Below are 24,057 nucleotides of genomic sequence, written 5' to 3'. Positions count from 1 at the left end.
GTACACCTCAGATACCTTTAGGCACTTAGTTTAGGTCACCAAATTAGACACACTTGTGAATAGACTTATGGCAGTTAAAGATCCAGTTTAATTGATCAAATACAAGTGTCTCTGTTATGATTCGTATGTGTTTGTTTTCATTCAGGATGTCTGTAATAATACAAAAAAAATGCTAGATTCCATGAGACTGATGTTTTTATAGGATGACACTGAAGATATGTTTTCATGTATTAGGACATTTCAGGGGGTTTGAGAGCAAGGAATCTTCTCTGATAGTTTCACCAGACTGAGTAGGATGAAGGGGGCTTAAGCTAATGCAGTCTTATCTATGACTTAGCCTATCAGGAGTAATCCTTACAGTGAACTCTCCCCAGAAACACACCCATGTATTATGTACACGAAAGATAGATGGCTTTTTTCCAAATGTGAGCCTGGGAATGAACAAGTAGACATGCAGGACTCAGTTTAGTTGTCTATACAGAGCACTACTTAAGATGTCCTAGGGTAACTTGTCCTGCCTACGCCTGCCACTCCAGAAAGTCACAGATCTCCCATAGGTCAGCATCATACCTAACATCCCCATATACAGAACTTCTGGGTATATTAGGGAGTCTCAAATAGCATTAAACACCTATGCATAGACAACTGAACTGAGTATGAAGTGTGAACAGTTAGAGTTCCAGGATCTGAGTGAATAATGAGATGCAGTTACGATATTGTGAGCATGTCCAAAACTTTAGCCCGTTGTGCTAAGGGCTACAGCCTCCTAGAATAAACTGACCATATCCTAGTCACCTTCTCCTTGTGACTGGTGGCTTTCCTGTGTCCCAGACACATTATTGTTAAAAAAATTTTTTTTGTCATTTTTTTCCATTAAAAGACCATGTAATAATGTGAAAAATGCATCACAACTTGCCAGAGTGTAGTTTTTACACCAAGATGCTGATGATATTTTTTGAGAGCCTTGACAATTTATATGAGGGTATTTGAGGGTTTAAGGCCTTCAAGGATTGCTTTGGACTCAAACCTCATGTGTTCTCTGTTCATACTTGCTATCTGGGATGAACATTGTGGTCTATTGCTGTGCCTCTCAGATGTAATGAGCTGTCTCTCTCCAGAGGGAGGCTGGGAATAAATTATTATACATACACTGTGCATAGGCATAACCATTATCCATGGTCTTTGATGTATTTGATCCATTTGACAAGGATTCTCTTAGTTATTTGAAAACTATACTGGTGCTGTGTTTGTTAGTTTAGACTTGATTTGTCAGAGATGAGTGATTAAGACTACTTGTACTCAACAGAAATCCTGTCAACACAGCAGAAGCATTTACTCAGTGATTTTTCTGCCCAAATATAGATGCATACCTCAATGAGCTGGCAATCTGTTTCCTTTCAATACAAGAAATAAACTCCAAAGAACAGACATCCAGAAACAATAATAATAATAAAAACTGTGAAAAATGTAATATAACTACAGAATACTGATACATTGGTAGAGCATATTTAAGTGCTGTTCTTGCATTAATATGAGTGCAGCTAACAGAGGCAGCGAACAGATGCAGCAGTTTGCGCAGCAGTGTCTGGGCTCTGCTTGGAACTTTTGAGGACTTTATTGGAAGTTGTGGGGGCTTTCTGGGGACCCCTGAGGAACTAGAAGGTGATTGCTGCAAACAGGAAAAGGGAGCTAGGCAACAACAACTGCAGAGGCCTTAACTTCTCCTGGGAGAAGCTCTAGCTAGGTGCAGCTGCAACTAACAAGCTCTCTTGGTTGCCCCTGATCAGAGGGAGTTGGGGTCTTTGATCCAGGTGGCCCTTGATTAGGGTGGGTCAAGCACTCTGTGAGTCAGTGCTAGGGAGAGGCCTATATAAGAGCCAGGCCCAGAGTGCAGCTCCCAGAGGCAGTGAACAGATACAACAGTTTGTGCAGCAGTTTGCCCAGAAGGGTGCGAGCAGGCACCTTCATTTCCATTCCCAGCAGTGTACACTTCCTAAAGTATGGTCATGACATGCCACAGAGCACATTCCCCAGTAGCTGTTGGAGTCGTTGCGTTGGCTGTGTTGGAGGCTTCAACCCAGACAGACCCTCTGGCAGCTGATGCAGCTCTACAGGTCTCAGGCTGCAGGGAGTGTTTGGGGCCTCTCTGTGAGGCCTGGGCTGACAGTCAGCTCTCCTGCAGAAGCTGTGCTGCTGTTGACGAGTTGTGTCATCAGGTAAGGGAGTTACGGGAGGAAGTCAGTAGGCTGCGTAGCATCTGAGAAGATGAGCAGGAGATAGACAGGGTATTCTCAGAGACCATACAGCTCCAGGAGTCCCAGCCCCCCACAGCAGTGGAGTTGCCGGAGGGCTCTGTGCCATGTGAAATGGGACATCATAACACTGTAGAAGGCAGCTGAAAACTGGTCACTTCTCATAGGAGGAGAAAGGCTCCTACTCCTCCGTAAGACTTGCAATTAAGGAACAGGTTTAGTGCCCTCCAGGACAAGGAGGAGCTGGGCATGGCTTCAAGGGAAACAACTGGGAGAATAGACCCTGTGCCTTGTGGGAACACCCGGAAGAAGCAGCGAGTGATTGCAGCGGGTGACTCCCTGCTGCAGGGGACAGAGGCACCTATCTGCTGACCTGACCTCTTGTCTAGAGTGGTTTGCTGCCTGCCAGGGGCTCAAATAGGAGATGTCATGGAAAGACTGCCAAGGCTTGTCCACTCATCAGATTATTACCCTCTGCTGCTCTTCCGTGTGGGCACTAATGATACCAAAGGCAAACTGGAAAACATCAAACAGGATTTCAGAGCTCTGAGGATGGTGGTCAAGGGTCTGTAAGCCCGGGTCATCTTCTCCTCAATCCTGCGGGAGGGAGGGGGATGGATGGGACGAGGAGGAGACGGATTTTCCAAGTTAACGACTGGCTGTGCCACTGGTGTTGGCAACAGGGTTTTGGTTTCTATGACTGTGGGACCCTGTTTGAAGATCGACAACTGCTGGGGAGAGATGGGATCCACCTCACTACACAGGGCACACATGTCTTTGCCAACAGGTTGGCCAGCCTGGTAAGGAGGGCTTTAAACTAGGAAAGATGGGGGAAGGGGAGAGCTATAGAGGCAGGGTAGTCGGCCAAACAGGGCTCAAGTCGGGATGCCTCCAGTGGGTGCATGCAGCCAGGGAAGTGCACACGGGACATGGCTATGGAGGATCCTGTTGTATCCCTCCCGGGAAACCTGCATGCTCGATCTCCTCTCTGAAATGCCTGTACACCAATGCATGCAGCATGGGGAACAAACAGGAAGAATTGGAGATCTGTGTGCGGTCGCAGGGCCATGATCTCATTGCAATTACAGAGACATGGTGGGATAGCTCGCATGACTGGAATGCTGTCATGGATGGCTACGTGCTTTTTAGGAAAGACAGGCCAGGAAGGCGAGGTGGTGGAGTTGCTCTTTATGTGAGAGAGCACCTGGAATGTATCGAGCTCTGCCTAGGGGTGGATGAAGAGCGAGTTGAGAGCTTATGGGGAAGGATTAAAGGGCAGGCTAGCATGGGTGGCACTGTTGTGGGTGTTTACTACAGGCCACCTGATCAGGAAGAGGAAGTCGAAGAGGCCTTCTACAGACAGCTGGAAGTAGTCTCACGATCCCAGGCCCTGGTTCTCGTGGGGGACTTCAAACACCCTGATATCTGCTGGAAAGACAACACAGCTAGGCACAAACAGTCCCGAAGGTTCCTGCAGAGCATTGGTGACAGCTTCTTGACACAGGTGGTGGAGGAGCCAACAAGGAGAGGTGTGCTGCTGGACCTCGTACTAACAAACAAAGAAGGACTGGTTGGAGATGTGAAGGCTGGGGGCAGCCTAGGCTGCAGTGACTATGAGATAGATGGTGGAGTTGAGGATCCTGCGAGGAGGAGGCAGGGCAATAAGTAGGATTGCAACCCTGGACTTGAGGAGAGCAAACTTTGGCCTCTTCAGCGACTTCCTTGGAGGAATCCCATGCCTTAGGGCCCTAGAACGAAGGGGGGTCCAAGAGAGCTGGTTAATATTCAAACATCACTTCCTCCAAGCTCAAGAGCAGTGCATCCCTATGAGTAGGAAGTCAAGCAAAGGAGGCAGGAGACCTGCATGGATGAGCAAGAAGCTCCTGGCAAAACTCAAACAGAGGGAGGAAGTATACAGAATGTGGAAAGGGGGACAGGCCTCTTGGGAGGACTATAGGAACGTTGTCAGAGTATGCAGGGATGAGACGAGGAAGGCTAAGGCCCGTTTGGAATTAAATCTGGCAAGGGATGTCAAGGACAACAAGAAGGGCTTCTTCAAATACATCAGTAGCAAAAGGCAGACTAGGGAAAATGTGGGCCCTTTGCTGAATGGGGTGGGTGCCCTGGTGACGAAGGATACAGAGAAGGCAGAGTTACTGAACGCCACCTTTGCTTCAGTCTTTACTGTTCAGGCCCGCCCTCAGGAATCCCAGACCCTGGAGGCAAGAGAGAAAGTCTGGAGGAAGGAAGACTTTCTCTTGGTTGAGGAGGATCAGGGTAGAGATTGTTTAAGCAAACCTGACACCCACAGATCCATTTCCCCGATGGGATGCACCCACGAGTGCTGAGGGAGCAGGTGAATGTTATTGCTAAGCCACTCTCCATCATCTTAGAAAGGTCATGGAGAACAGGAGAGGTGCCTGAGCACTGGAAGAAAGCCAGTGTCACCCCAGTCTTCAAAAAGGGCAAGAAGGAGGACCCAGGAAACTACAGGCCAGTCAGCCTCACTTCCATCCCCGGAAAGGTGATGCAGCAGCTCATGCTGGAGGCCATCTCCAAGCATGTGGAGGAAAAGAAGGTGATCAGGGGTAGTCAGCATGGCTTCACCAAGGGGAAATCATGCTTAACCAACCTGATAGCCTTCTGTGATGGAATGCCTGGCTGGGTAGATGAGGGGAGAGCAGTCGATGTTGTCTACCTTGTCTTCAGCAGGGCATTTGACACTATCTTCCATAACATCCTCATAGACAAGCTCAGGAAGTGTGGGTTAGATGAGTGGACGGTGAGGTGGATTGAGAAGTGGCTGAATGGCAGAGCTCAGAGGGTTGTGATCAGTGCTGCAGAGTCTAGCTGGCAGTCTGGAGCTAGCGGTGTTCCCCAGGGGTCAGGACTGGGTCCAGTCCTGTTCAACTGATTCGTGAATGACCTGGATGAAGGCCCAGAGTGCACCCTCAGCAGGTTTGCAGATGATACAGAACTGGGTGGAGTGGCTGATACCCCAGAGGGCTGTGCTGCCATTCAGAGAGACCTGGACAGGCTGGAGAGGTGGGCGGAGAGGAACCTCATGAAGTTCAACAAGGGAAGTGCATGGTCCTGCACCTAGGGAGGCATAACCCCATGCACCAGTACAGGTTGGGGGCTGACCTGCTGGAAAGCAGCTCTGTGGAGAAGGACCTGGGAGTCCTGGTTGGCAACAAGTTGACCATGAGGCAGCAATGTGCCCTTGTGGCCAAGAAGGCCAATGGTATCCTGGGGTGCATCAGGAAGAGTGTTGCCTGCAGGTCGAGGGAGGCGATCCTCCCCCTCTACTGAGTCCTGGTGAGGCCACATCTGGAGTACTGTGTCCAGTTCTGGGCTCCCCAGTACAAGAGGGAATGTGGCACTACTGGAGAGAGTCCCACGGAGGGCTACAAAGATGATCAGGGGACTGGAGCATCTCTCCTGTGAGGAAAGGCTGAGAGAGCTGGGCCTGTTTAGCCTGGAGAAGAGAAGGCTGAGAGGGGATCTTATCAATGTGTACAAATATCTGAAGGGAGGGTATCAAGAGTATGGGGCCAGACTCTTTTCAGTGGCGCCCAGCGACAGGACGCGAGGCAATGGGCACAAACTGAAACACAGAGAGTTCCATCTGAACATGAGGAAAAACTTCTTTACTGTGAGGGTGACAGAGCCCTGGAACAGGTTGCCCAGAGAGGTTGTGGAGTCTCCTTCTCTGCAGATATTCAAAACCTGCCTGGATGCGATCCTGTGCAACGTGCTCTAGGTGACCTTGCTTGAGCAGGGGGGTTGGACTAGATGATCTCCAGAGGTCCCTTCCAACCTCAACCATTCCTTCATTCTGTGATATGATTTTATAAAAGACAGAATTATGTTATCAGGTACAGAATTAGGAGTCTAGATAATTTCCACCATCGTATAATACAATATATAACTTACAATGCTATCTGATTCACTTCTGTGCTGAAACTTTCAGGTATCGTCATTTTTCATTAAAAAAAAAAAAAAAAAAAAGCCAGAGTGCATTCATTCACTAAATCCCTAGTCGGTCCCATTGCTTAATTGTTTCCCTTTTCAGATGGCTTTAACTGTCTCTATGAAAACATCCAATCATAGTTCACTTCAGGGACATCTCTCAAAAAGAAATAGGGATGGACCCAAGCCGTATTTCTCTGTCTCTAACCTCCAAAACTATCCTGGAAAACTTTATATCTTCAAATGCTCTCACAAACCCTCAGGTGACATGCCAGGGAATGAAGCACATACTCGCAGGATAATATTATGGAGGCACAATTCTTTCAGGGAGCTACATGGCCCTCACATAATTCACGCAAAAGTCTGTTTAGGGTCACAAGTTGCCAAAGAAAAACATGGGACCTCAAGAAATAGGAAGTGTGGGTGTGGCTACTATGTTTTAGAAGAAACAACTCTTGAGAGGTTTGGATGAGAACGAGTTTGTATCACTTAGCCTAAGGAACAGGGAAAACTCACTAAGGACCTTCTCCTCAGCAGCGTGAATATACCCCCAAATCACCCCACTGCCATGGATTCCAAGAAAGATGGACTTTGGATCTCTTGGAAATTGCAAACTAAGTAGCCCTTCTTTATTTGATGAAATCCAAAGTTGGGATTCATTCATCCTCATTCAGATGCTGAAATGCAGACATCTAAGTCTGATATGGTCATTGACAACAGGATATTTGTCATTTTATTTAAGACTTTTACAATATAAACATCAACCTCTGAGCTATTCCTCCCCAAATCCTTTTCTGTGAATGCAGAAAAACTTTCTATTACACCACAGAATTCTTCTAATGTATTTTAGACATCTACATAAGTTACTTTTTTTTTTTAATTTCTAAACAATTTATGAATGGAGTTGAGATGCTTACTTCAGATGTGGACATCAGCACTGGAGATATCAAAAACTGGGCTTTTGGATCTCACCCTGTCATACAATATTGATGACTTCTATGAACTAGATGTGGAAATTTTCATAAAAATTTAAAAAAGGTCCGTATGCAAATTAATTTATACTAGCAAAGATTTTTCTCTTCATCCTTTCATGCAGTATTCCTCTCAAAGCCCCTTTCACTTCCTTGTTCCTCAGGCTGCAGATAGAAGGATTTAACATGGGAGTAACAGTGGTGTACATCAAGGCTAGCACTTTCTTGGTATGTGGCGAGTTTACAGAATTTGATCTTAAGTAAGTCAGGCTGCCACTCCCATAATACAATATCACAACTACAAGGTGTGAAGAACATGTGGAGAAGGTCTTATGTCTGCCTTCTGCTGAGGTCATCTTCAGAATGGTGGAGATGATACACAGGCAGGAAATGAGGATGAGAGAAAAGGAAATGAAGATGACCAGGATAGCAGCAGAAAACAGCTGTACCTCATAAGAGAAGTGTCAATGCAAGAGAGCTTAATGAAAAAGGGAATATCACAGAAGAAGTAGTTAATCTCCTTTGAGCCACAGAAGGGCAAATTGAACACCCAGCTGGTCTGGACTCGAGACACCACATTTCCACAGAACCAGGAGAGAACTGGCAGAGAAAGACAAACCCGCTTGTTCATAGTCACTGCATATCTCAGTGGGTTGCATATGGCCACATAGCGATCATAGGCCATGGCTGCCAGCAGGAAGCACTCGGAAGCACCCAGGAAAAGCAGGAAGTACATCTGGGCCACACTGTCCACACAGAAAATGCTTTGGTCTTCAGACAGGAAGTTCACCAGTATCCTGGGGAGGATCACTGAGGATTAGCAGATGTCTAAGAAGGAGAGGACTCTGGACTCTGAGGAAGAAGTACATGGAGCTTTGAAGGGATGGAATTACTGTGACATTAATGATGAGCATTTTTCCCATCCGGGTGACAATGTATATAAAGACGAACACAGAGAACAGGGGTGCTTTCAGGTTGGGGTAATGGGTTAAGCCCAAAAGGGTGAATTCACAGACTGCACTGAAGTTTCTGCTTTGTGATTCAACTGCATCAGTAGGAAAAACATATATGAATGGGTAACATTTCAAGAACTGACTACACAAAATCATTAAGAGCAATGAGACATGCTAATTAAAATTACAGTTTTGATTCTCATTTGCTTTCGGTGGAAGTGTCTTCCATCATCTTTCCACAATGTTATTAAGGTGAATTCTCTTTTGATTTAACTCAGAGCACATCCATTTTCATTTTATCAAAATTTCATTCATTATTGACAAATATTATGCCAGGGGATAAGGGAGCAAGGTATAGAATATATTTTCTAAGTTCATTTAAATATATATATTATGTATATTATATATATATTTATTTAAATGAACTTAGAAAATATATTCTATACTATATCCAGAGTCGCATACACCTGGGAAATGTATAAGCAAGTGTCTTAGTTTCACTGGTCAAAAGGTGCTGAAAAGTTGTGATGAATAAAATGAAACATCCACTAGAAGTGCTTATGTTCCTGCACCTAAAATTGAACTATTTGTTTTGATTTCCTTTTTTAAAGGAAAGGTACTTTTGCTCTGGGATTCTCTCCTGTTAAAATAAATATCTAAAACACTCCTGATGAATTTCAGTGCAGAACTGATTGTTTTTCTTCAATGAGTGTTAAAGGGAGTTGAGGAAGATGAACACAGATTTCTTTTGACATCTGGGGTGCAATACAGTTTTCAAAGCACAGGTGCCTAGTGCCACTGTAGATTTCCTTGTGTTCCCCTGATTGCTTCTAATTGAAACTCCAGAAGATGAAAGTCCTGTTGCACACCAGCCTCCCCTTTCAGATACTTTGAATGCTTCACTGTTCAACAAATCAGTCTTAAAAGCCTTCAACAGGCAGCTGAATCCCACTCCTCTGACAGGGTTGCAATCTTGGTTGAGACACCTTACATTTAGGTTTCTGTGAAGTAGGTGTCTGCTTGTGAGATAGATTTTAGTCTACAGAGTCTGAGACTGTTATAGCCAGAATAGAACTAGTCAGTACAGTCAATGGCTGTGCCCACAGGCTCCTTTTGCAAAAAGTGGAGTTTCAGTCAAGATAGTTAATGAAATAGTTTGGATTCATCTCATCCTAATGTAGATGTCAATGTCTGGTCAAAACATCGCACCCCCTTTCTTCCCACTGACTATAAAAGTAACAGTGAGCAACACGCCTGGGTCATAATGTTTACAGTCACATACATAAAACTGTCTGAGATGAATCCCCCTCCTAAATGTAATTGCCACCTTCTTCACCTCAGGCACTACAGCAAAGGTGTAGGTCCAAATCCTCCTGTCTTTGGAGTTCCTTTCAACAATTTACAGCAGTGGCAAAGCCACCCTTCATTTTCACAGGAAGCATATCCAAATTACAGGAACAAGATGCAAGATGCCTTAGATTTATTTTTAATCTATGTAAAAGTAAGTGCAAAATTAATTGAACTCAGTAGGCAGTAATTTCCTCCTACCTCCTGTTTCTTCTGGTATGCCTTCCCCAAAATGAACAAGCTACTTCTCAGGATCTACTTCTATCCCCTAATTTAACTCTGTAAGTAGAGCTTTCTTACAGCTGATGCATCACTCACACCAGATAATTTTGCATTCATATATTGCCTGTTAAGCTTTGCAGCATGAACTATACTAAAATTGCTAGCAGAAACTTTTCTTTTATAGACTTTGATGTTTCTGGTCTCATTTGTCGTTCAGCACCACTTCAAAATATGCTGTCTAAAACCTCATGTTCTGGAGTGGATAGTACCACACAGTCTAGTCAAAATCGTTCACTGAAGTTACAATCTATTCATTTCATATCACCATAACTCTGCCAACATTTTATATGCCTGGGATTGGTTTTTCTCTCCAAGCAAACCAGACTTTGTAGGCATATAATTATCTTATGCAGGCGAGCCTTCTACAGTATATATACTGGCAGCTGAGATGCTATTATATATTTCCAAAAGAAAACATTGAGAAAAACAGGTTATTCAATGGCCTGATGTGCTTGACATATTTTAGATGTCCATTTTAAGCTGAGATTATTCATAGTTTAGAAGCACCTCTTGCTCTTCCTTTAGCATACCGGGAGTCTATGCTCATCTGGATGAATATAAGTATCAAGAGTGGGAATGTCTCTAAAATTTAGATTCCTAAATTAAGGTATCTAGATACAGTTTTAGACCTGTGAGCTAGCAGCCTGAATTCCTGCAAAGCTGATGGATGGAACTCAGTAGTCTCGTCCAAAATATGTAATGTCCTGTTCTTTGATGTGGAGTATCCTGACTGATCGCGAGTAGTCATTCCAGTGGTTCACAGGTCTCCTGCAGCTCATATGACATTGGTGCAATCTCTGTGGCTGTCTTGTACCCTAGAGCACCCCAAATAATACAGCAGAGCTATTTATAGGAAAATGAATTTTGCAGTCTGATCAGCTGAATACTTTAAATTCAATTGACTAAGGATCTATCTTGTTGCCTGCATAAAGAGTTCTGGAGCCAGTTCAGAAGCCTTCAAATATCCTGCCTGAACTCAGTCACAAGTCTATTTTTAGCTCTGTGTCATATGTGCCAGAATCATACCACTTGACAAAGGCACATATCTCCTGTATGTGCTGTACCATTTCAACAAGCTCCATGTAGATATATTAGAGCATATCAAGTATCCATTCTTTCTGGTTATGAGTCAGTACCAAAGCACAGCATATTAAATGGTGAAACAACGTAGGCTTATAAGGTCCTTCCCATATTTTAGATTCCTGAGGGAGATTAAAAGGTTCAGAGCTGTTCTGATTCTAGCCATTGACAGACTTGAGGCTTGTCAGGAGGGATCAGTTAGGGAAGGACTCTCTGAGTCCTAGTCTGAATCTCAACTTTAGCTCTCCAGCATCTGGGGGAATCAGAAGAAGGGATCCATATTCATTTCTGGAATATGGCAAAGGAGAGAAAAACCAATCCGGAGCAATAGGCTGCCATGGTTTGAGACCAAACGGAGAGTGTGAAAACTAAACGGCCTCAAATACAAAAACACTTTTAGTCACAGACATATTTAGTGTTAATGAGTGAAAGAATTCCCTGTTCCATGAGAAAAGATAGGTGTGTCAGCATAATGGTTTCTAATATGACCTTCCTTTCTCACAGGGGAGGACAAAGCAGTCCAGAAGAAAAGGTCAGGCAGGTCAGCATAGCAGTTCTAGCTGTGCTGTGCATAATCTGTGGACAAGATCATGGGGTCCCCTCAGTTACTCCTCAGGTACTCCTGGAGTGTCTCCAGGGGTCTTTTCTGTGTGGGGGCTTGTCTGTGTCTCTCCACAGAGTACTCCTGACCACATCAGTTATAGGACTGAGTAGAGAATTCAGATTGGCTCATCCAGATTCCCATAGTGCCTAACAATCAGCTGTCACCTCACTGGTACTCAATCTTCCCCTCTCCAAGGTTCTCTGAAACTCCCAGAGTGATTAACAGATTGTTTACCCATAAATTACTCCCCCATTCTTGTAACCAGGCCCAACCCATGCTAGCTGCCACACAGGCTCATATTCGGAGGCTCTGACAGTGGCAAGAGGAGCTGGAATCAGTCCTCATAAGTGCATTCTTCTTGATAAAAGAAGGAACAATACAAATTGTTCTTGGAATTTGTTTTTTGGCCTGTCAACAGGATCATCTGGATTCATTGTGGATGTTGAGATTACAGCTCTCCATCTAGCAGACAGAAGCACAAAAAACCTAGGATGGGGAAGCAAAGGCTGAGCCCACTGCACTGCTTTGAAGTGCTCTGTTCAAAGACATGTGCTGGATGTCTGATTTCCTCAGCTAGGTAGACTGGAAAAGCAGGGGAAGGCTAGGAATAGGACCAGAGTCAGCTGGAAAGTGTGTTTAAGTGTGACACAATGCTGATGTCTCAGTTAAACACAGTGACTGCATGTGTTTGTGGCCATCGTCCCATGGACTTTGAGATTTAAGGCTATGGATTGTATGAAGAACTCCAGAACTGGGTGGTCATAGAAAGAACAGCTCCACTTTTCAGTCTCAAGCTGTTTCATATTCAGCGCATCTACCTATTCTATTAAGAGTAATGTCTACACACCAGCCACTGTAGAGGGAGGGAGAACTTTGGTCACTATTCTGATGACTTGTTCTGGCTCCATTTCAGCTACCCTATAATCTTCCTGGTTCTCAAATGAGATTTTCTGTGCTGACTTGATGATCATTTGGCACAAGAACTTCACAGATCTTGAAGAGTATCGGCTTGACAGAGCCTTTTTCATTCCATTATTGTATTGTCTGCTGAGTGGCAGCAAGAACATCGAGATCATTATGATAATGTACAATGAACTGCACTATGTGCCAGTACAGTGACAGCACATCAATACTATCAGCATTGAAATAGAGACCAAACAGAACTAGCACATCTCATTTCACTTGGGAAGGAAAATGTGAAGTCATACCTGCAGCTCTGGAGGGCTCTGGTATCTTAAGAAAGCACATCATTATGGGGCCCCTATTCGCACATGAATTAGTACAGAGTCGAGGTTGGCAATGGCCTTCATGGTTTTCAGGGTGCTCCTGTGATGTATTGGGTTGGTGTAGGAGGTATATTTTGTAGCCTCATTAGAAAGGTTGTACAGGTTTTCAAAAGAGATCTGAAAGTGGTTATATTGTATGTTAAAACCGCAACTCAATACACTGCAAACTGTGATCAGTCACATAACCCAGGCCTTCCTGGACAAGCTGGAAGCACCAAAAAAGCATGACAGCTTTGGGGTTGTTTATATTCAAAGAGAAAGCTTTAAATGAAAGAGAGATGTGTCATACTGTTAAGGAAATTTCCACCATACTCTAGTTTTGGCGGAGGAAGAACATGCAAGGTCATGGCGCCCTCCAAGCAGAACATTCCATTTGACTTTGCCTTAGCCCTGTTTTTCGTACAGAGTTGAAAAACTGCAAATAAACCAGTTTTATCCAGCCAGAAGTACAAAAGTTATTCAAAGATAACACCAGAAGGGGTGCAGAATCAGCTAACGAATAATTTTAAGATGGACCATTTAAGGCTGGCACAGAACTATCTCGTACTGTAACACAGCAAGGGGATTGGTAGAACTAAGAATCGTGGACAGATCTGGTTGGTTATATAAACTAAAGTATTGAATATGTAACAACTTACTATCGCTATAAAGTTGTAAGAAAAAGCTGCTCAGGTCATCAAAACTGTTGTCAGAAAGGAAAACTGAAAGAATGTTTGTAGTCAATGCCAGCATAAGTTATAACCTTACTGTAACAGAGACAGAAAACAAACAGCAGCTTTAGAAACCCTGTCATAAATTTTTAGCATATGACAACAATTAGTTCACATCTCAAGGCTAAAACAAGTTTGGATTTTATTTCTTAGCAAAGAGTAAAACATAAACTGCAGCGTTTTCAGTAATACCATGACCCATGTTAGTTATACTAGGCTGGCACTGGATATGCTTACTGCTCTTTTTAAAATTCTAATTATACTCCTAAGTGACTGTTTATGGAAAATAAAAAGAGTAGCATTCACGGAAGAGATCAATCTCACCAAAATTGATGGGAATGATTCAAGTGCCCGTATTTAGGCATCTGCTGTAATTTTAGATACACACCTGGATCTCCCACTCCAGAGGGTGCTGGTTTTCGGTAAGTCATGTGTTCTGGTACACCAGAACAGGCTGGTTCAACACTGTGACACAGATCCAGAGACTTTGTGGAACTCCCCTCCTTTGAGATACTCAAAAATTTTATAGGATGAGACCCTGAGCAACTTGATTTATTTGGACAGGCTTTGAACAGAGGACTGAACTAGATAGTCCATAGGTTCAGCCTATTTATTCTATGATTCTATGATTTTCCAGCCCTGAGTAGAATTCTCAGGTAACCCAAGACATCAAAACCAGCATTTGCTGCCTATTCTATGGTACTGGAATCACTTCCCTGGTAAGAGACCTATTGCAGACCCCCTCTTCCTGGAAAAAAAAAGGGGATTTCCACTGCCCCCAGTGCTGCTTATTTGCCAGTTGTCTTTGTGCATTCAGTAGAAGGTCCTCTCTACTTGCAGTCCTTGTGCTTGTCTTGAAGGTCTTGAGGTCAGTGTGATGGCCTTGACTTTACGCTAAACTAGAAAAATGCTCCTTCTACTGATGCTATAATGCAGCTGCATCACATGATTTTCCCTTTCCTTTCTTCAATTTTTTTAGAACCTTTCCACTTTTTGAATTCATCCCAGATATCACTGGGGTCAGTACAATGCTGTTCTACCCATGAAAAATCCCAGATAGGATTTTTCCATCCCTCTTTTTCAAATTTATTGGCTAGTATTTTCCAGCTTTTGTTACTATTCATAATGGTTTATACCCTCTTTAATGGCAGTGGTCCTGTCTGCACCCTGTCTTATCACCACCCTTCCCACTCAGCGCAAGTTGCATCTGTCAGGCTCTTATTCACGACTGTAACCTTAAATCTGAAATCCTGGTATTGCTGAAATGCTAGCAATACAATAGAAAATATTCACTCTCAGGAATATCCTGTCCGTGACGCCAATTAATGTCAGAGTCCAGTACTCTCTGACCAGGTTCTTTTAGATATTCCACACACATGGGGAGTGCAATGTTTAATATAAAAGTTTACTTTGAAGATATTTGATGTTACATGGGATTTTTGATTTAGCAGAATGATCCAGCAATATACTGAAATCACAATACAAGTGTACACTTATACAATTCAATCACAATACCAATGTGCTTGCCATTACCAGTCTGTATAATACGCTCACCCTCACAACACTGGGCGTCCCCAGTCGCTGGGAAGGAATATGTGGGTTGAAGCCAGCTCAAGCCCATTGCTCTCTTTGAAATTCCTCTGTTAGTTGTTCAGGTTCTATATTCTGTGTTGGGCTGAGCCACGTATATACTTCCCCCATGCTGGTCTGGCTAATCTCAGGGAGACATTCACATTCTTCTGATCAGCTCAGGAAGAAATGTTTACACCAGTTGATCCACTCAACAGATACAGCTGCTTTTCTAACACAAAGGTGATCCTCTGGTGCCCTATGTGCTGAGATAAAGTCAGTTCTCTATGCAACAGCTGTGATCAACGAGTCACATCCTACACCATTCCTGAGCTTCACGGGCACCTCACCCTTGCCCATCTCCTCTGAGCCTTCTTCCATTGCAGGGGTTATTGATTGGTCACAGGGGGTCACTGGAAGATGCAGCACCTGATTACCCAGACCAGCTGGTGACCCACAGTATGAACAGCTGTAACTGATTATTTCCAGGCTTGCAACATCTATGCGTGCATCAGAAGAGCTTTGCAAAGACCACAGGGCCTCCTACAGCCCCTCTCTATCCCCAAATAGCATTGGCAGTTCGTGTCTACTGATTTCCTGGTAGACCTCTCCCCCTCCCCCCCTGCCTCCAGCCATCCTGGTGACTGCAGACCTGTTCACCAAGATGGTTCATTTTGTCCCATGTAGGAAGTTGCCTACAGCCCCACAGACCACCTGACTCTTCCTGCAGAATGTTTTCTGATGTCATAGCCTCCCAGACAGCATCACTCCCAACAGGGGGCCCAGTTCACAGACAGATTTTGGAAGGAGCTCATGAGTAACTTCTATGTAAAAACCTACCTCTCCTCCTTACGCCACCCCCAGACCAATGGGAAGGCAGAGTGGCTGAGAATCTGGAGCAACACCTCTGGTGTTACAACAGCTTCCTTCAAGATGAGTGCGTTGCCCTGCGGAGTTTCCTTAAAATAATAACACCCATGTATTGACACTGCAGACCTCATTCATTGCTAACTTTGGTTTCCAGCCCCGCAGTCATCCAGCTATGCTGGCTGTCCTGCATGTATCCATAGCTGGTGATCGCCTCTCAGTGCTCCTACAGGTTCATATCCTCCTTATAATGCAGATGGACAAGGTCAAAAGTGCCTATAAGAGGCAAGTGGACAGATGGTGTTGCCCAGCTGCAGCTTTTTCCACCGGTGACCGGGTTTGGCTCTGCAGTGAGCACGCCTAGAATGTCTGACCATCAGCCAAGCTGCACCACCATTATCTGGCGCCTTTCACCATTGCTGAGAAAGACATTCTGGTTACCTACCACCTGGAACTTCCACAATCCATGAAGATTGTCCAGTCTTTCACATATCCTCCTTCAAGCCTCATCATAATGACCTTTTCCATTGCCAATCCACCTCCCCCACCCACATTCACGGTAGAAGGGCAGACAGAGTACCATGTGAAACAGATTTTGGACTCTGAACTAGGAGAATTAGGCTAAGGGAAGGGAGTAAGTCTTCCCCTTCTCTTTCTCTTGCTTGTCTTGGATCTCCAAAAGGTATATTGACCTCTTGTCCGCAGCCCTTAAGTACGTTGTATCTGAGAGATGAATTGTATAATATGCAGCATGACCTCTCTCCTCAAGGCTCCCTTCCTGTTTCTGATCTTCTGCAGATAATGGGTTCAGCATAGGAATGATGGCACCATGCACTAGAACCAACACTTTGTTGCTGCCCAGTGGGTTACGGGATACAGGTCTGGGTAAATTAAGAAGTCACTCCCATAAAGCTAAGTAAGCAAAAAGAAGTGTGAGGAGGAAGTGGAGTGTACTCTGGATCAGTCCTCACCTAAGGACTTTTTGGATGATGAAGATAATGCAAAGGTCAGATAAGAGAAGGAGAGAAAATGGAATAATAGTGATTCCTATTGTGACAGCCATTATCATCATTTTACACACTGCCATGACAGTACAAGAAAGCTTTACTAGAAGGGGTACATAACGAAAATAGTAAATCTCATTGGAATAATAAAATGTCAGGATGAATGCACAAATTGTCCATAAAAGGCTCAATAGATTGTCAAAGAAATCTGATAGCAGGACCCTAATGACTTTTATTTAAGTTAGGAGAGATGAAAACCACATTTTTTTCTGGCTTATTGAAACTTCAAAGACCTTTATAGAGTTATCAATTTTAGTGTTGCTATAAATAGTAATTTCCTACTTACTACTAATAATTAGTTCAAACTAAGTTTTCTGAATGTTAGTTTATTAAATGTGTAAGCTACATTAAAAAACTCATGTATGAAGTCAAGGTTATAGTATTTAATATACTTCAGAGTTCTATACTGTAGAACACCTGCTCATCACGTGAGTAACAAAAAAAATAAGTTTCCCATGTTATATTGTTTATTTCTTCACTACATTGATTGACCAAAATGATAGATGAGTGTTATCACTTGCTTTGAAGTTTCATAATTGCTATGTAGCACATCACTTTCTGTACTATTCTCGGTGCTAATAAAATTACTAACATTTTATTAGTAATTCTTACAGTGCTAAGGATGGCAATTATAATAGTACTCAACATAAGCATATGCATTTTTATAGTATATTCAAGTGGAATAGAACTATATTATTTTATTTTAAATGACATTTTTCAATCTGGAAAAGCTTAAGGAAATGATTTACTATTGGATAGGTTGGAAAACTTCCCTTGGTTCCTTTTTTCAAAAGAAAATCACATATCTGCATTTTAAATCAACCAAAACAACGAAATCTTCCTCTAGAATGCATATCTTAAGAAAAGCCTATGTTTTGCTGGACTGTCTCCCTGAATGTTTTCAAACAGAAAATCAACTTCTCATTCCTTTTAAGAAGTCAAATTCCAGTTGGCAAGAATAGATTTTCATAGTTTCATTTGTAGACTATAGACCACCACCCCCCAAAAATGCCAGCAGTCTTGAGCTGAATAAGTATAATAGAAGAAAGAGTTTAGTTAAAATAGTTCCATGTTATCATTTACATCTAATACAATAGACCTTGATCACGATAGCAAACAAAACCCAGCAGAAACTTACATTCCTCATAGTTGTGATAGTGCCATCTCCTTTCCCTTTGTGGCTCTGGTGGACTTACTGTTGATTACAAAGGAGTATTTCATGACATCTACATACTGGAAAATCTTTTTTTCTGACTATCACTAGCATTGTTCAGTCTAGTTAACATCTAAGTCTAGGATCATCCCACCTAACCAAGGCACCTAAATTAGTGATGCAAATTTCTTAGGTTTTCTTTATACTCATATACACACCTCCAACGGGTGATAGAACCCTTAAGTAAGGTGAAATATCCTGTGGTAGTACCTTCATATGTTTTTTGACTATCGATGAAAAGCAAGGAAGCCATATTTGTGCCTACATGTAAGTGCCTTTTGCCATTTTAGCTGATTAAAGGTCTCTTTCTTGGCCTTCAGTTGCCATACATTCTGGACTAGGCACATCTACCCAACTGTACAGATGACTGATACCAGACAGCATTTAAAATATCACTCAATTCCCGAAGTAAGAATCTTCATTCCTGCAGTGGACTAGTTCATGCTTCTGCAGCAGCAGCTGCATGCCAGGCAGAATATCTCAGGTCTTTCCAAACAATCTGAACTGTATTTGGAAATACTGGCATTCCTGGTGGTGGGTGTTTCCATATCCATAACTGTGGAAGCAAAACTGAGAGAATACAACTGACACTCTCCAGTACTTTTCTGATATTTAGTATCAGAACAGGACAGGAGAAAGAAGGAAAGAAAGAAGGAAAGAAGGGAAGAAAACAAAACAAAGATTGGGTTTTATCCTAAAGGAAAAACTGAATATACTGAGGATAAACCATTCCCTTTTTCTCTACCAAGACTATATGGACAATCTGAGTGAAATCTGTAGTGTAGGTGTATAATATAGTTTCCAGCTGAGGATGGCTGGAAAAGCCTAAGAGATTAAATTTGTTTATGTAGGTCACATTCCGTTGTCTCAGTTCTTCTGGCTGTTTCACCTGGAGGAAAGAAATATTTTCCAGTGTTACTAAGGAACTGTTAAATTGCAGAGTATTTTTTTTTTAAATTATTGAGGCCTCTCTGTACTATGGTATCATCCAAAGTATTGTAGATGTGAGAAAAGCATTCTGAGTCTTTGAAACCAATTACCCTTAAAATATCAAAGGGTTATGCAAAGAAAGTATAAGAATAGTTAGACGAGTCATCCCTCAGAAAGACTCTGGCTCTGATGCGTGCCACTGATTTTTGCATACGCTGAATTAGAACAATTGTTAGGTCAATTTTTTTCCTTCTTAAAAAAACCTTTGCAAAAAATCCTGCATTTCTTCCTATAGGAAGCTCAGCATTTGTGATGTTTCATGAATACTTTGGTATGCTTCTGGTGACCTTGTTTTGCATCCATCTTTCCTTTACTACTGTATACTTCATATGAAATGGTAACGTCTTCAAATCAAGCCAGATTTTTCTTTTCATATGAATGATGACACCTCAGTGATGCACTTGTAGTTGGATTAAAATTCAGCTAGCTGTCTGTGATTAAATTAATCATATTCATTCTACATCCAATAGAGAAAAAGGACATCTCCAAGGAAGATTAATCTCAGCTGTTTTATACAAGTGCTTTAGGATGAGTTAAGCTGACTCTGAAGGTGTCCATTTCTGTCTAACTCTTACAAGTTAGGGTGCATCATCATTTTCAAACATTTTAATCCCCTGATTTTTTCCCAGATGCTGGCCCTCTGATTGGTCGCACGTCTTATACATTGGTTCATCTTTAGGTTCTCTTTTGGAGTGAAGTAATTAGTTCCTCAAGACAAAACCTAGGAAATGTTCTGAGGAGAGCTTTTATTAGAGATTTTTTCCTAATGGTAGCATGGAAAAAAAGCACACCAGGTTTAGCTCCATCCATACTCCTCAGATATTCCTGTGTTCCTCTTTGGACATTCCTCTTAGGCTCTCCACAGGGCCTGCAACACTGTCATCATGCTCTGAAAGCAGCTCTCTAGAGGGCTGCAACAGAACTCTAATGTTATTTCCAACACTTCAAACTACATAACAATAATAATGTCTTCTATCACCAGTGGTATTATATCAAGCCCAGAGGAGACCTACAGCAAGTATTTATAATGCATAGGTGCAAGTGTTTATTATGGATCCTAACAAGAAAGGCACTCAGACTCTGTAAGGTATTAAAATACCATTTGTTGGAGATAACACAAGAAGAAAAATGGGGGTGGCAAAGATAATCTTACATCCCTTCCGAGGGTGGAAGCCCCAAGTTGTGCAGCATCAGACAGACCTCTAGTCAAGACACAGCATGCTGCACATATCCTGCCAATGCTGAGGTTTGCTGGCACTGTGGTCTCTAGTGTTCTTACATGATTTTCTTACAAGTATATTTATCATTTCTACTGTTGAAAATGAGGGTGTTTACATGAAAACATGCAGCTTAATTAAAGTTGGCAAACTGGTGATGCTGAGACACAGGGGTGATTATTACAATAACATAGATAAAATCAAGATAAATTTGTTTTTTTCGAATACAAAAAAATTCTGAATAAACAAAACCCTCTCACAGAAAATTCCTACTTTATTTATCCAAAGTTATTCACTTAAAACAAAATTAAAATAAAACATACAAAAATAGTGTTTTTTTCTGAAAAACACTTTTCCCTCTTTACATTTTTTATTCAAGATTTATTATTTTCATGTGGAAAAAAGTATTACTCACTCTGGAGCATCCAAAATTGTAATAAAGAATAAATATCAATAATAATAAAAATACTTACAGAGGCACACTTCCTTTTACCCTACTTTAGCTATATAAACTGTACACTTTTATCTGAACTCACTGTGTAAAATCCCTTAATATATGCAGAAACAGATACATCTTGGTTATGATACACAACTTTTTAAAGTACATATTTAATACAGGCCTCATAAAATCCCATTTCAGTAGTGATTATTTATCTTCACATACTAGGAATACAGCCTAGCTGATTAGCTTATGGATGTATACATTATACTTACTTACTAGTAAGTATACTCACTAGTTTTGTGAGATAACCCTTCCACCCCCAACTTCCTTCAGTTTATTGCTATGAGATGCAGAAATGGTCACAGAAGTCTTAACAAACCCTAGCAGAAAGCACATCCAGGATAAGGCCACAATGTAAATATTATATGCACTTTTGTTTTGGCTTTCACCTCTTTCCAACTAGCTTTAATATTAAAAATACCAACCAGTATGCTTTTTTTGCAAATGTGAAGATGCTGATCCTCTCCCATTGGTTGCTCTGCCATTTGCAGTAGTATTTTAGGATGCTGCCGTGACCTCGGGTGCAGGGAGCTCCAACATCCTGCATGCTGTTTGCTCTGGGTTGTTCTACTTCTGCTGCTTTTCTCCAATGGCACTGTCACCCATTGCAATATAATTAGTGGCCCCACTGGATTACCATCCAGCCAAGCTATGCTGACAGCCTCACATGCACATAAACATATCTTCCATTATCAAAATGGACTGATAAAGATGAGGATGCCATTATAACAGCAGCCTAAAGCTGTGTCACCTGAGAGGTTTAGCATCTAACTCTCTCACTCTGTTTATTTCAGGTTTGCACCTTCTTATTATGTCCCCGGTAATAAACAAATGGTTTATGCAAGAATTTTATGTATGGGCAGACAAGGAGGCAAAGAAACATGGTGTGCAGTCAGGGGGTGCAGTGGGATTCAACTGATTAAAGAAAGATGTCTAGGGCTAGTTTGGGTGCCCTCAAGTATTTCCTGTGGATGCCATTCTGAAAAGAATGGATTTCCCATGGATCCCATGTGTTCCCTTGCTGTCAGGGAGCAGCAAGAGTCAGTTGCTCCCTAAGAGAAGGTGAGCCAGAAGTGATCCCAGCCTCAGACAATGCCCTCACCAATGGGGTGCAGCCCCCTATGGTCCCACAGAGTGGCAGAGGCAGATGTCAGTATCAGGGTCCAGCAGTAGACTTGGACACAGCAAGTGAGGGACCAGATCCAAGTTCCACCCAGAGAACCTACTTGGTGCAAAAGGAGACAAGGCCAGAAACAGGACTGGAAACAAGCTACAACATACTTATGAGGTTTCCATCCAGGAGACAAGCTACCAACAACATAGGTCTGAGGTCCATCTGGGTGCAAGGACAGAGACAGGGCTGGAGACAGGCAAACCATACAACCTGGCTCAGGCTAGGACTGAAGGCCTGGAACTGAGCTGAAATGGAGCTCCTGGGCTTATGGAAACAGTGCATAGGGGAGGCCCCAGGTAAGACTGGTCAGGGCCATTAAGGCTTATCAGCACACTCAGGGTCCTGACAACAGCCTCTTTTCCCTTCAAGGTGTGCCCTCATATCTTACAGAGATCTGGGGTCAAAGAGGAATTGCAGTGGAGTAATCTAATTGCTGTGGGCTGCGTTTCAGGGGTAACGGATCCAGGGAAGGGACACAGAACTGGGAAAGGGGCATGGCAGAGGATCGTGGCAGGGGCCTGGAAACAAGGTAGAAACATGGGATGCAGGACATGAAGCTGGGTTAGGGATGCTGGAGCTAGGTATGAGACATGGCATAGAACCAGGGCAGAGCCATGGAGCCAGGACAGGTGTATGGCACAGGGGAGCTGGAGCTGGGGTGGGTGTCAGGATGCCTATGCGAAGCCCCAGAGGCTGGGTGGCATTGTGGGGGGGTATTTACCCAGGAGTCTGGAGCTGGGTAGGGCTCAGCGCTTTGGGAACATCCTAGTCTGGGGCCAGGCTGGTCACTCATGGGAAACCATGGAGCTAAAGCTCTCCACAGCCATGAGCCAGGCTCCACCGTGTTTGGCTCAAGGTTCGAGAAGGCCTGAGCTAACTGTCAGGGCTGGCTGACATGTCATCAAGGGCCGGCTGCTCCCTAAGGAAAAGCAAACTGGAGCCAAGGGAGACCCCAGCACCCTCAGGCAGTAGGTGGGTACCCTGAGGCAGCGTCCTCACCAGTGGGGTGCAGCCCCACTAGGCCTAAGCACAAAAGGCACAGCATTGTGCTCAAAGCAGGATCTAGCATCAGTCACAGACAAAGCATGCAATGGACCAGGTGCAGGGTCCAACCAAAGAGTCCAGTCAAGAACAAAAGTAGACTGGGCCAGAGACTGGACTGTAGAGAAGGCTACAGTAAGGATCCAGAGTCCATCCAGAGGAAAGGGCCAAAGACAGGACTGGAGGCAAGTTACAATGTGTTAGAAGTAGCTGAATTTAGAGGGCTTCATGACCCAGAAGATTCCTCCTTTGTAGCCACTAAGTCTCTGGGATGTGAGTCTCACCTGGGGAAGGTGGCACCTGCAGCAGCTCCCAGGCAGGTCTCATCAGCAGTGGGTATGACCCCAGATGCATGCATTATGGATCCCTCCATTAACAGGCCTTAGACTCTCAATCTACTGAGTAACTGGCCCTTGGATCCTCCCATCTCCAGTTGCCTCATGCACAGAGACACATACACGTAAACGGTTCTCCCAGACAAACCCCAGACATTATGGTCTCTCCACGAGTTGGCCTGGACCCTCTGGTCCCTCCAGTAGCCAACTGTATAGTAGCCAGTTGTCTCACTCCCAGAGGTACACACATATACCTGGCTCTCAAGTCACTTAACCTACTTGCCAGCTAGTTCAGCTAGATATTCACTAGTGATCACACACTGACATGTTTCCTCCTTCACTCCAGTTGCTGGCACCACAGACATACAGGCCCTGTGACTTGTGGTCCGACTGCAACTGCTGGCCTTTAGGCCTCCATACACACAAAACAGAGTCCCCTTACCCAGGAAAATAGTTAGAAATGGAGTTTAATGGGAAGACAGGACAGGCTGTGGTGATCAGGTGCAGGGCACACTGATTAGCCCCAGTTTATGTGAGTCTGGCCCCTTTGGACCCCTTATCCCTCCCTTTTCCCACACCTGATCCTCCCAAAATCACCTAGATGCCTCTGTTTCCCTGTCTTTGGTTT

General features: G+C 43.4%; 1 pseudogene; it reads right to left on the bottom strand.

Annotated features, from left to right (window-relative positions):
- Positions 1 to 7,275: 7,275 nt before the first annotated feature.
- Positions 7,276 to 8,118, bottom strand: LOC106490925 (olfactory receptor 10A7-like; annotated as a pseudogene).
- Positions 8,119 to 24,057: the final 15,939 nt, after the last annotated feature.

Source organism: Apteryx mantelli, unplaced genomic scaffold (genome assembly GCF_036417845.1).
Source record: "Apteryx mantelli isolate bAptMan1 unplaced genomic scaffold, bAptMan1.hap1 HAP1_SCAFFOLD_58, whole genome shotgun sequence".
NCBI lineage: Eukaryota > Metazoa > Chordata > Aves > Apterygiformes > Apterygidae > Apteryx > Apteryx mantelli.
This window is presented reverse-complemented; position numbering and strand designations above follow the sequence as displayed.